The 12,069-nt window shown below is 43.4% G+C and overlaps 1 pseudogene; it reads left to right on the top strand.

Moving 5' to 3' along the window:
- Positions 1-483: 483 nt before the first annotated feature.
- Positions 484-1,006, top strand: LOC110314337 (annotated as a pseudogene).
- Positions 1,007-12,069: the final 11,063 nt, after the last annotated feature.

Below are 12,069 nucleotides of genomic sequence, written 5' to 3' on the forward strand. Positions count from 1 at the left end.
TGGGAGTGCCAGAGATACTGCCCAGTGAGGGACTTGAAGCCCCCTTAAAGTTCCCATAGAATTCCTAGATTAAGAGGGACGTCTGTGCAGCAAGCAGAGCAGAACTCCACAACAGCAAGATCTCCTAGGGACATGTAGTTCCTGAGGCCATGCAGCACTGAGGCTCCCCCATCCTTGGTGCTGTGGTAACCTGTGGAATGCATTCCCTGAGTTTTAAAGCCATTTGTCATTCCTCCTGTATGGCCCTCCGCAACCTTCTCACCTCCCCCTGCTAAGAGTGCACTATAGACAAACTATTTGGTGAGGCCTCTGGCAACCCTGTACAAGAACTGCCAGACCCTTATTGCTCCCAGTCTGAAGCACCAAATACAAACATATTTGATTTTATGCATTTCCTGCTCATTCATTATGAGGGCCCTGCTCACCAAGCCAGAAATTCTGGATAGGATCACAAGAGCTTAGGAGTTTTCCTACCATGTGATATTTACTAAGGCCTCTGATTGCATGTGGCTATTNTTTGGCATTGACGTTATAGAAGTGTACCCCCTTGTCCACTCCTACTCTTTTGTCCCTGCACTNGGGATCACCTATGATGGGATGCAGCACGGTGTTCCAGGCATACCAAAGACAGGCCTGGTAATCATCGTGCTATGCCTCATCTTCATAGAGGACTATTTTGTCAGTGAGGAGGAGTTGTGGCACATATTGAACAACATGGGGTTGTATGCAGGGAGGGATCATGTCATGTATGGGGAGCCCAGGAGACTCATCACTGAGCATTTTGTAAAGGAAGGGTACCTGGAATACAGGCTGGCGCCTGGTAGCCTCCCTTCTAGACATGAGTTCCTGTGGGGCCTAAGGGCCTGTGCTGAAACCACCAAGATGAGTGTCTGGATGTTTTATGCCTGCATAGTTAAGCTGCATCCCAGGTTAAATACCTTCAGATATAGAGTCTTTGAGAGATGAGACAGAGAGGGCCAAGTCCGGTTCACACAGTAGATGGTAGTATGCTCTAACCAGAACACATTTTAGTGCACTGGCAGTTCCCGTCCAACATTAGGTCAGGCAGAGTATTTGGTCTAAGTAAAGTACTTAGAGTTCATTTGAGAGCTGATGGGAGGAGAGTTGAATCATTCTATTCTTCCTGTTCTGGGGGGGGGAGGGGGCACTAGGGGTTTCTTTTTGTTACAATATGTCGCTGTCACTGATTTTCCACAAGGTGCATTAGCTGGAGATTTTTTTAAGTTGCAGATTATATTTGTATTATATCTATAGTGTTTATTATGCTAAGAGAGTCTACTATCTCATAAAAACAAACTATGATGCTTTCCTTTCTATTCTAACCTGTCACAAGTAACCATAGCATTTGAATTGGTATTCCCTCAGCAATAAAATTTTAGTTCAGTTACTGCCAGTGAAATTTGGTCAACTGTAAGGAGACATTGTGTTTGGGGAGTTGGTGAGAAATTGAACAGTTATTTGGGTGGAAAAACAGCTGAGAGGGAGGGAGGGAGGGAGGGAGGATGGTAGGGAAGGAGAGAAGCAGTGGAGGACCTGGTCCTTAACTCATTCTAGGAGTTTTTCTGCAGAATAGATTAATCTACATCCAGAATTTTAAGTATGTCCAAGAAAAGAAAAATTTCATTAATTTTATTCCTGAAATTTCTTTGTGGCCTGTTAGCTATTCTGTGTCCTGCTAGGCTACATATTTTCTGATATGTCCTAGAGGAGTGATAGTAGTGGAGTGGAACTCTTTTTGATATGATTAGAAGATTTAGAGAAATATGGCTTTGTTGGAGGAAGTGTATTATTGTGGGTGAGCTTTAAGGTTCCAAAAGCCCATGCCAGGCCCAGTGCCCGCCTGCCTGCCTGCCTGTCTGCCTGTCTGCCTGCTTCTGTCTGCCTGTCTGCCTGCTTCTGTCTGCCCACATCCCATCTTCTTTATGTCTCACCTTTGTCTAGCTCTGTCTCTCTACCTATGGATCAGGATACAGCTCTCAGCCACTTCATCACCATGCCGGGCATGCCTACTACCAAGCTACCTGCTAATATGATAATAAACCGACTCTCTGAAACTGTTGGCATAAGACATTACCCCAGGGTGAAAGGAGCTACCAGCCATCTACCTTTCACTACAGTCCCTCTCACTCAGGGCATTCTAGCAGGGTTTTTACATGTAAGACATGTATTATAGCAATCCAAATAGACAGGCTATCATACCCCTTTCCCAGGTGAAGAGCCCTGAAGCTCCCAGCATAGGGAATTTCCCAGATCCCTGTCTACTAAGTGACAAGGCTGGGAGGATACCAGGTACCTGCCTAGACCTATGGTCCAGGCTGACCAAGATGTTCATAATGCTATTAAAATGGAGGATTATTCGGAATTAATTTGGCTTTGAGAGCAGAACTCTCATGAAAATTAATGTACCTATAAAAGTGACACCAGAAACCTCAGTTACTCTTGGAGCTATGAAAGGAATAGTTAGATCTGCTTTTCTTTGGCCTTTAACCCACTCTTTAAGAGACTTTACCAGAAGCTCTGTTTGATAACATTTTCTTTTAAGAAATCAGAAGAGGGCCAAATGTGGTAGAATAAATCTTTAATCCCAGCAATAGGAGGCAAAGGTAGGTTTAATCCTAGCAGGCTGGAGGCAGAGGCAAAGAAATCTCTCTCTGAGTTTGAAACAAGCCGTGTGTGTGTGTGTGTGTGTGTGTGTGTGTGTGTGTGTATGTATGTATGTATTATATGTATATGTATTATGAGTTCCAGATCAGCCAAGTCTATATAGTGGAAACCCTGTCTCAAAACAAAAAAATAAAAACAAACAAACAGAAAGAAGTCAAAACCATATTTTAAATATTTGCTTAGAAAAATCCCCAGTATAATACATTATTTGTCATTCACTAAGTCTATCTTCCACAAAAACATAGGATACAAATCATCAATTTCTTGTCCATTTATAACAGAATAGCACATTTCCCAAAATCGGGTTCTTTATTTCCATCTGAGACTTTACCAGAATGACTTTCTGTTGTCTTTTATAAAAAAGAAGAAGAATCCAGGGCTATGTTTGGTGGAGGTACTGTATGGTGAGGTGGAAGGAGGTGCCTCTGTGGGCCCATGCTGAGGCATCCCTTCCCTGAGGTACCAGCCACAGGATGGGTATAGTGTAGAATGGAGTTTATGTAGGCAATGGGAAAGGGAGTTGAGGGGATAGTAGACACAGAAAGGGAGAGAGAGAGAGAAGAGGAGTAGAGGCTGCCCATGAGAACTTGGGGAGAGAGAGGGAGGGGAATGGGGAGAGAAGGGTCACAGGGGGAAGAGGGTAAGCGAGCAAGAGGGAGAGGAGGAGGCAAGCAGCCCCTTTTACAGTCAGGCATACCTGGCTGTTGCTAGGTAACTGTGGGGTGGAGACTAGAAAACATGCTAACATTTTCAACATTCCATTCATGATATAATGTGTATTTTCTTAGATGATAGGATTTCAATAGATTCCTCTCTTCCTTTAAACCAGAATAATTTAAATTTCTATCAATTACTTTAAGAGAATAATCTTTTTCTAGCATATACCTCATAACTCTTCTAGTTTGTTCTCATCATCTAGTTGCAAAACTAATCTTATGGTGTGTGTGTGTGTGTGTGTGTGTGTGTGTGTGTGTGTGTGTGTGTGTGTACCACACTCCTGGCACCATATCTGTCTTATATTAGATTTATATAACAAAACACCATACACTGAGTTAGGTCCAAAGCAGCCCACCCACCCCCAAGTGGCATTGCTGCCAACAATGTTCTAAGATGCCACCTTGGACTTAACCCAGGCAGGACTATGACTTGGTAAGCAGAAGGGTTGTTATTGCGTAAACAGAAAACTAAACTCAACATTCCTCAGTAATATCTTGTGAGTTTCTGTTTACCAGGAAAGCCACTACTTCCATCCTCCTCCTCAATAGTGAACCAACCACCTAGGACATCTAGTTCCCAATTAATCTAAACATCATACAAAACAGATCAAAGACCCCATGCTAACCCCCAAGCTGTTTTGGTCCTCACCCTATCTTCAAGACTTTTCCTACCGGCCACTGCCCAAGGCAGCCCAGCAATTTGCTTCCCAAATAAACTTTTCTTTCTATCTATGGAGCAATGTAATTACGTAGTTTAACTGTTAGACTTACACATTTAATATTTAAAATAACCAGAAATTTACATTTTTGTCTTCCAATTCTGGGTGTTAGAAGTTCCTTGTCAATGGCTAATTGTATGAGTGTCTGGTGAGGGCTCTTTTCATGGCTCATAGTGATCATCTGGTTGCTATTAAGTAGTCCAATGACCTTTTTCAGTACACATGCATAACAAACTCTATAGTTATACTTCTTATAAAACACTCTACCATAATAGGATCAAGGCCCTACATTTATAATCTCATTTAATCTTAGTTACTTCTATAGAGGCCCCATTCCCAAGCATAGCCTCATTAGCATTTAAGGCTTTAATAAATGAACTTCATAGGTACACAAATCTTGCTTCATAGAAACAGTTTCTTAAATAGGATAAAAACCATAATCAATTAATGAGTAATTATGAATATATTCATTACATCAAAATGTAATATGTCTGTCCTTTTAAAACCATGTTTAACAAAGAGGAAAGATAAGGTAAAGAACAGTAGAAAATAATCTGATGCATTGGCTCCAGTCTATGCTGATAAACATCTGTAGCTATCCTTGTGGCTATTCATTATGATTATGGTGTTACAGAAGATAAGGGAGGCACTAGAACAGAATAACAATCATGAGTAGCTCATGCATAGAACATAATTGCTTCACATGTCTAATAAAATAACTATATACATATATATAAAACACATTTATACAAATATAGACACATAAATTGTATATATATATATATATATATATATATATATATATATCAAAGATGTTTACATTGTGCAAATGCAAATCACTAGACTATAAAATGTTAAAAGGCTCTCCTAGCACTGTGATTCCATCTACTTCCCTCACACTTGTGCCATCTCAGTAGACTCTGGAGTTCTAGGAAGAACAGACAGGGGTTCATGGAAGAAATAAACCAAGGGGAAGATGCTGAGAGAGAGAGGTCAGGGTTTTCCAGATAAGTTCATTCTGTCCTTGCTGCCAGCACTGGGGGAACCTCAGACATAGTTCTGGACATGACAACCATTGAGTTCTGCCCAATTAAACAGAGTGAAATGAAAGCCTATTCTGTGGTCTCTGGAGCAGGTCTGTAGAGCAGAGATGTACTGGGTCCTGAAAAGGATAAAAGCCGATGCTGACTTAAGTAGAACTACACCAAATAGAGAGAATCTAAATAATCTATTATTATTGTCAGACCTATACCAAATATGGGCAAACTTGTTGGCAGAGGACTTTCTCCATCTACAGCAGGAGCTCTGGATCGTAAAGTCTTTGTGGTGAGAATTATAGAGAACACATAAACAGACCTATGCCCTTCTAAGGTGCTGATGGCAAACCAAAGTATCATTCCACTATAGTTTGCTCTGGTGAGCCAGTGAGTTTGTTAAGTTTACTTACAGAATATGGGTTAGGGATTCTGTGTAGGCAGGAATGTGGGTGCCCCTAAAGCAGCCTTACTGGAAGGTCTGGTGTCAGCATAGATGATTGGTTTCCCTTTGCCACATAGATAAGTCCTCCTTGTCTTAGTCTTTTCCAGCCTGTGTACTCTCGCACTTCCTACAGGCCCACAAACTACATCCAATAAGAATAGAATTGCATACAAATGGCTAGAAGAAATGGCTGGGTACTCAGGTAAGGATCCACTGACCCTCCCCACCCCTTCATTCTATTTAGCCCATAGGCTCAATCATAGTTGATGCTTGCAAGCTAGCACGGCTGATCTGATGAGGGTAGAGTCTGTTTCAGTCAGAAGGTAGTACTCTTTCCTCCAGCTTGGCTCTTATATTTTTTTTGTCAACCTCTAAGGTCTAGGGCAGACATTCAAGTCCCTAAGCGTTAGTACCTTGAGAGGAATGAATGTCTTGGCAGTGGAGTACAGAGGCATCCTAGTTTATGATACATGTACTATGAAATATATCTGAGGCCAAGATGGCTTCCCCAATAGAGGAGCTGTAATAGAAAAATTACATATAGGGACATCCATTATGTTAGCCTCTGACTTTTCAAGAATATTGGTAAATGAGAGGATGAGATGGAGATGTTGGCTCACTACTTCTCATGGCTATGGGGAAAAGACAGGTAAAAGGTAAAGAGAACCCAAGTTTGATCTGTTTTAATCAGCCTTGCCCAAAAACACTAAAAAAATTGGAAGCTATGGCAGGAGTCAGGTAGCAAAGCCGAAGAGAGAGAAATAGAGCTTACAGAAGAATACTACAGCTTCAACAATTTGATAGAAAAGGAAAACCAGCCAGGCATAGGAGCACACACTTTAAAAAAATAATAATAAATTGGATATTTTCTTTATTTACATTTCAAATGTTTCCTCTTTCCAGGTCTCCCCTTCAGAAACCCCTTATCCCATCCCCCCACCCTGACTCTATGAGGGTGCTCTCCCACCCACTCACTCCTGTCTTCCCACCCTGGCATTCCTCTACACTGGGGCATCCCACCCTCAGGCCCAAAGGCCACTCCTCCCAGTGATGTCCAAAAAGACCCATCCTCTGCCACATATGTGGCCAGAGTCATGGATCCCTCCATGTGTCCTCTTTGGTTAGTGGTCTAGTCCCTGGGAGCCCCAGGGGGTCTGGTCTGTTGCTGTTGACAGTGTTGCTCCCCCCATGGGGCTGCATACTCCCTCAGAGTATTTTTTTGTTTGTTTGTATGGTTGGTTGGTTTGTTTTGTATTGTTTTTCAAGACAGGGTTTCTTTGTGTAGCCCTGGCTGTCCTGGAACTCACTCTGTAGACCAGGCTGGTCTTGAACTCAGAAATCCGCCTGCCTCTGCCTCCTGAGTGCTGTGGGTAAAGGTGTTCGCCACCACTGCCCTTTAATCCCAGAACTCTGAAGGTAGAGGCAGGCAGATCTCTGTGAATTTGAGACCAACCTAGTCTACAGAGCTAGTTCTAGGACAGTCAGAGCTATATATTGCTCTTAACAATGCAGACTATGGAGATCAAAGATTAGTCAGCAGTAGGATGCTGAAATTAGGGAAATACTTTAAACAAGTAGTGAAGGAGCCTCTTACCACCTGCCTTGCGAGGTTGTGGGACATGGGAACAGATGGGATCAGGTTGAGTGCTGTAGAAGCAGAGGAATTAAGCAATATATCCTTCCTTGAGACCCATGCTTCATAACTTGAGGCAGTACTAGTAGAATGAGGGAAACATCCTGGTGGAGTAGTTCATATGAGACATTAGAGATAGCTGCTTATCATTGGTAGAAGTTCCCACAGATATCAGGGGTTGGAGGACAATAGAGGAAGGAGGGGCACTTCTGAGGGAATTGGGAATGAGAAGAGCCACGAATGATGCCAAGTTCACTAGGAATAATGGAACTCTATTCAACAGAGTTCAAAGACAAGTTCATTCAGCAGGGACCTGGGGATTGGTATGGAGCTTTCATGGCTTTGCTGAGCCCTTTAGTGGAACAGGAGCTGTATAAAATTGGAGAGGTTTTGGCAGACCTAAGTGACTTCTACAAATGTAAATATGCCTGTGAAGAAGACTAACCTAGAGGAGATTAGAAAAAGGCAAAGCAAAGAACTCAAGAAGTTAGATTTCAAAAAATCCAAATAACCCAATTTAAAAATGGGGTACAGAGAGCTAAACAGAAAATTCTCAACAAGGAATCTCAAATGGCGAGAAGCACTTAAAGAAATGTTCAACATCCTTAGTCATCAGGGAAATGCAAATCAAAACAACCTGAGATCCACCTCACACAAGTCAGAACGGCTAAGATCAAAAACTCAGGTGACAGCAATGCTGGTGAGGATGTGGAGAAAGAGGAACACTCCTCCATTGCTGGTAGGATTGCAAGCTGGTACAACCATTCTGGAAATTAATCTAGTGGTTTCTCAGAAAATTGTAAATAGTTCTATCTGAAGACCTGGGCACATACCCAAAAGATGCTCCAACATATAACAAGGACACATGCTCCACTATGTTTATAGCAGCTTTATTTATAATAGCCAGAAGCTGGAAACAATCCAGATGTCCCTTGACTGAAGAATGGATACAAAAAATGTGGTTCATTTAAATAATGGCATACTATTCATCTATTAAAAAAGAGAACATCCTGACTTTTGCATTCAAATGGATGAAACTAGAAAATATCATCCTGAGTGAGGTAAGTCAGACACAAAAGGACATGCATGGTATGCACTCACTGATAAGTAGGTATTAGCCAAAAAGAATAGAATACTCATGACAGAACTCACAGACCCTATGAAGTTTGACAAGAAGGAAGGCCCAAGTGAAGGTGCTTCAATCCCACTTAGAAGAGGAAACAAAATAATCAAGGGAGGCAGAGGGAGGGAGGGACCTAGGTTGGGGGCAGGATCAGGTATGGGAGGAGACTGGAGAGAAGCCCAGAGGGCCAGGAGTATAAATGGAAATATGCAGCAGTGTGGGGTGGGGGTGGGGGAACCTCTAGAAAGCCCCAGAGACCTGGGTTGTGAGAGGCTCCCAGGACACAATGGAGATGACCTCAGCAGAAATGCCTAACAGTGTGGAGCTGGTACCTGAAGAGACCACTTCCAGTAGATAGACAGGCCCCAGTGGAGGAATGGGGTCACTAACCCATGATTGTTTCTGTCTAAAGGAAATGCAGGGACAAAAACGAAGCAGAGACTGAAGGAAAGGCCATCCATGGACCAGTCCAACTTGGGATTCATCCCATGCTCAGGCACCAAAGCCTGACACTATTACTGATGCCATGTTGTGCTTGCAGACAGGAGCCTAACATGGCCATCCTCTGAGAGGCTTTCCCAGTAGCTGACTGAGACAGATGTAGATACTTATAGCCAATCACTGAATTGAGGTCAGGGATCCTGATGGAAGAGTTAGGGGAAGGATTGAAAGAGCTGAAGAGGCTTGCAACACCATAGGAAGAACAACAATATCAACCAACCAGATCCCTCAGAGCTCCCAGGGACTAAGCCACCAACCAAAGAGCATACATGGGCTGGTCCATGGCTCCTGGCACATATGTAGCACAGACTGCCTTTTCTGGCCTCAGTGGGAGAGGATGTGTGTAATCTTATAGAGACTTGATGCCCCAGGAAGGGGAATGCTGGGGTGAGGGATGTGAGGTGAGGGTGGGTGGGGATGTGAGGGGGGCATGAGTGGGTGGGTGGTGGAGCATCCTCTCAGAGGCAAAGGGAAGGGGTATGGGGTGAAGAACTCTGGGAGGGGGGACTGAAAAGGGGAGTAACATTTACAATGTAGATAAAATAATTTTTAAAAATAAGAAGAAAAAAGGAAAGAAAAAGGCAAAGCCGAAGAGGAGCTCTGTCTGGGTTAATTAAAGGCAAATGTGGCAAGATTTGTATGGAGCCCAAGTGCCTAAGGAAAAATTGACAGACAAATTCTATGCTAATGAGCTTCTGGGCGACTAAAGTCTGAAAAGCAATTAGTTGAAAGACAGCATACAAATAAGAAATATAGGTGAATATGATTAAGACTGTCCCAGAGTGAATCATTATCCTCCCTTAGATTATGCAGGGTATAGTTAGCTCCCTGTGGCAAAAATTTATGCTAGGATTGGGGATAGTTTGAAAAGTCAAGTTATCTCACAGCATGGTGAATAGAGAAGCAACAGGTGCAACTATAGCCACAGTGCTAACCTTGTACCAACCTCTTGTATCAGGGAATCAACTTAAGCAGCAAATGAGAATGGAGCCCAGTTTCCCCTTGGCCCGAGGTTGAGGAGAATGGGTCAGCCCCACCAAGTATATTGGAGGTAGAAAAATGCAGAGAGTCCATGCTGCCTACATACTTTCCATTATAGCTACTTGGCTCTCCCCTACCCAGTTCCCAGACTCTAACCATGCATCATAAATACACTGGAGCCCCAGAGTGAACTATGGTAGGATCATGTTATGATTTATTATTAGAACCTCATGAAGATGGAGTAAACTTCCTTTGCATCTCACTCTGAAAGGAATTCTCACAGCTCCCTTTTTCTGAGGATCAGAGAGTGAGGGGGGAAGGAGAGAGAGAGGTAGAGAGAGGAAGAGGGCGAATAGAGGGAGGGAGGGAGGGAGGGAGGGAGAGAGAGAGAGAGAGAGAGAGAGAGAGAGAATCAATTTGTGAGGGATCAATTGAGGTTATTTTATTAATTAGATATTTCCTTTATTTACATTTCAAATGCTATCCCGAAAGTTCCCTATACCCTCCCTTCGCCCCTGCTCCCCTACCCACCCACTCCCACTACTTGGCCCTGGCCTTCCCCTGTGCTGGGTCATATAAAGTTTGCAAGACCAAGGGGCCTCTCTTCCCAATGATGGCTAATTAGGCCATCTTCTGCTACATATGCAGCTAGAGACACAAGCTCAGGGGGCACTGGTTAGTTCATATTGTTGTTCCACCTACAGGGTTGCAGCCCCCTTCAGCTCCTTGGGTACTTTCTCTAGCNCNNCNNTGGGGGCCCTGTGTTCCATCCAATAGCTGACTGTGAGCATCCACTTCTGTGTTTGCCAGGCACTGGCATAGCCTCACAAGNGGCCGCNATATCAGGGTCCCTTCAGCAGNNTCTTGCTGGCNTGNGCATTAGTATCTNGGTTTGGTGGCTGATGATGGGATGGACTCCCGAATGGGGTAATCTCTGGATAGTCCATCCTTTCATCTTAGCTCTAAATTTTGTCTCTGTACCTATATCCTTTCATGGGTATTTTGTTCCCTATTCTAAGGAGGACTGAAGCCTCACACCAGAAAGAGGTATCCCCGAAAAATGCAGCCTTGCTCACAAGGGAGACAGATTGTAGGAAGGTACTCAGCTCACTTCTCCTTCAAAGGACCCTGGGAGATATGCCTTGTTTTAGAATCTGAAGAGCCAGAGCTCTGGTTCCCTTAGTAGAAATTATAATATCCTAAGTACAGACTGAGTAAGTACCACTATAAAAGATCCCAAGTAATCCAGCATTTCCTCCTTTGTCAGTCCTGTACCACCATGGAGATTTCTCTCCTAAGCTTTCCAAAGCATCCTAACCTTCCCACTACGTTTGGACTGAGTATGATGGATAGGATCCAGTAATATTCCTGTTCTGAATCCAGACAACCACTGTGCAGACATGACATGCAAGTGATCCCTAATTTCCATATTCAGGTCTGAGCAAACTTAGGGATTTTCCTACAAAGAGCATTGCCCCAGCCAAGAGAAGGGCCAAGGTTCTGGGCAGTGAAGGTGAGAAATGGAGGAACTCACAGGGGAACCTCCACCCTCTCATCTAAACATAGAACACCCAATGTTGGATCACCAAAATATATACATAAAATATAAATAGGCTTAACAAGATGGGCTCTAATGTCTAATGTCATACTAGTGGAGGATGTGTGTATGTGTGTGTGTGCATGCATGCTCATGCATGAGAGTACATGCATGCATGCACATGCACACATATTTCTATTTGAATGACTTCATGTACAAGAGCCCAAGGAGGCTAGAAGAGGATATTAAATCTCCTAAAACTAGAGTTGCAGGAGTTTATGAAACCACCATGTGGGTGCTGGAAACCAAGCCCAGTTCCTCTACAAGAGCAGTACTCATTCTTAGCTGCCAAGTCATGTCTCCAGCCCTGCTAATACAGGACTTTAATGTCCAACTTTCAGCAATGTAAACTCAATCCAGACAGAAATTCACCAAGGAATCATGGGGAGTGCTATTTCATACAGAAATGGACCTAATAGGTACTTCTGCAACACTCTATGCAGCAAAGACATCAGTCATTCTGAAACACGGTGAAGGCCTTGCTGGAGAGAGGGTCTCCTCTGGAGCAGTATTTCTATGTTCATCCAGGGATCCCTTGTGTCTAGAGGAAAAGGTACCTTTCCAAACCTAAAATGAGTCCCCAGCCTCTCAGGTCATCTTCCTCATGTCTAGCTACATCGAGTGATGTAGACCCG

The sequence above is a fragment of the Mus pahari genome, chromosome X (genome assembly GCF_900095145.1).
Source record: "Mus pahari chromosome X, PAHARI_EIJ_v1.1, whole genome shotgun sequence".
Taxonomy (NCBI): domain Eukaryota; kingdom Metazoa; phylum Chordata; class Mammalia; order Rodentia; family Muridae; genus Mus; species Mus pahari.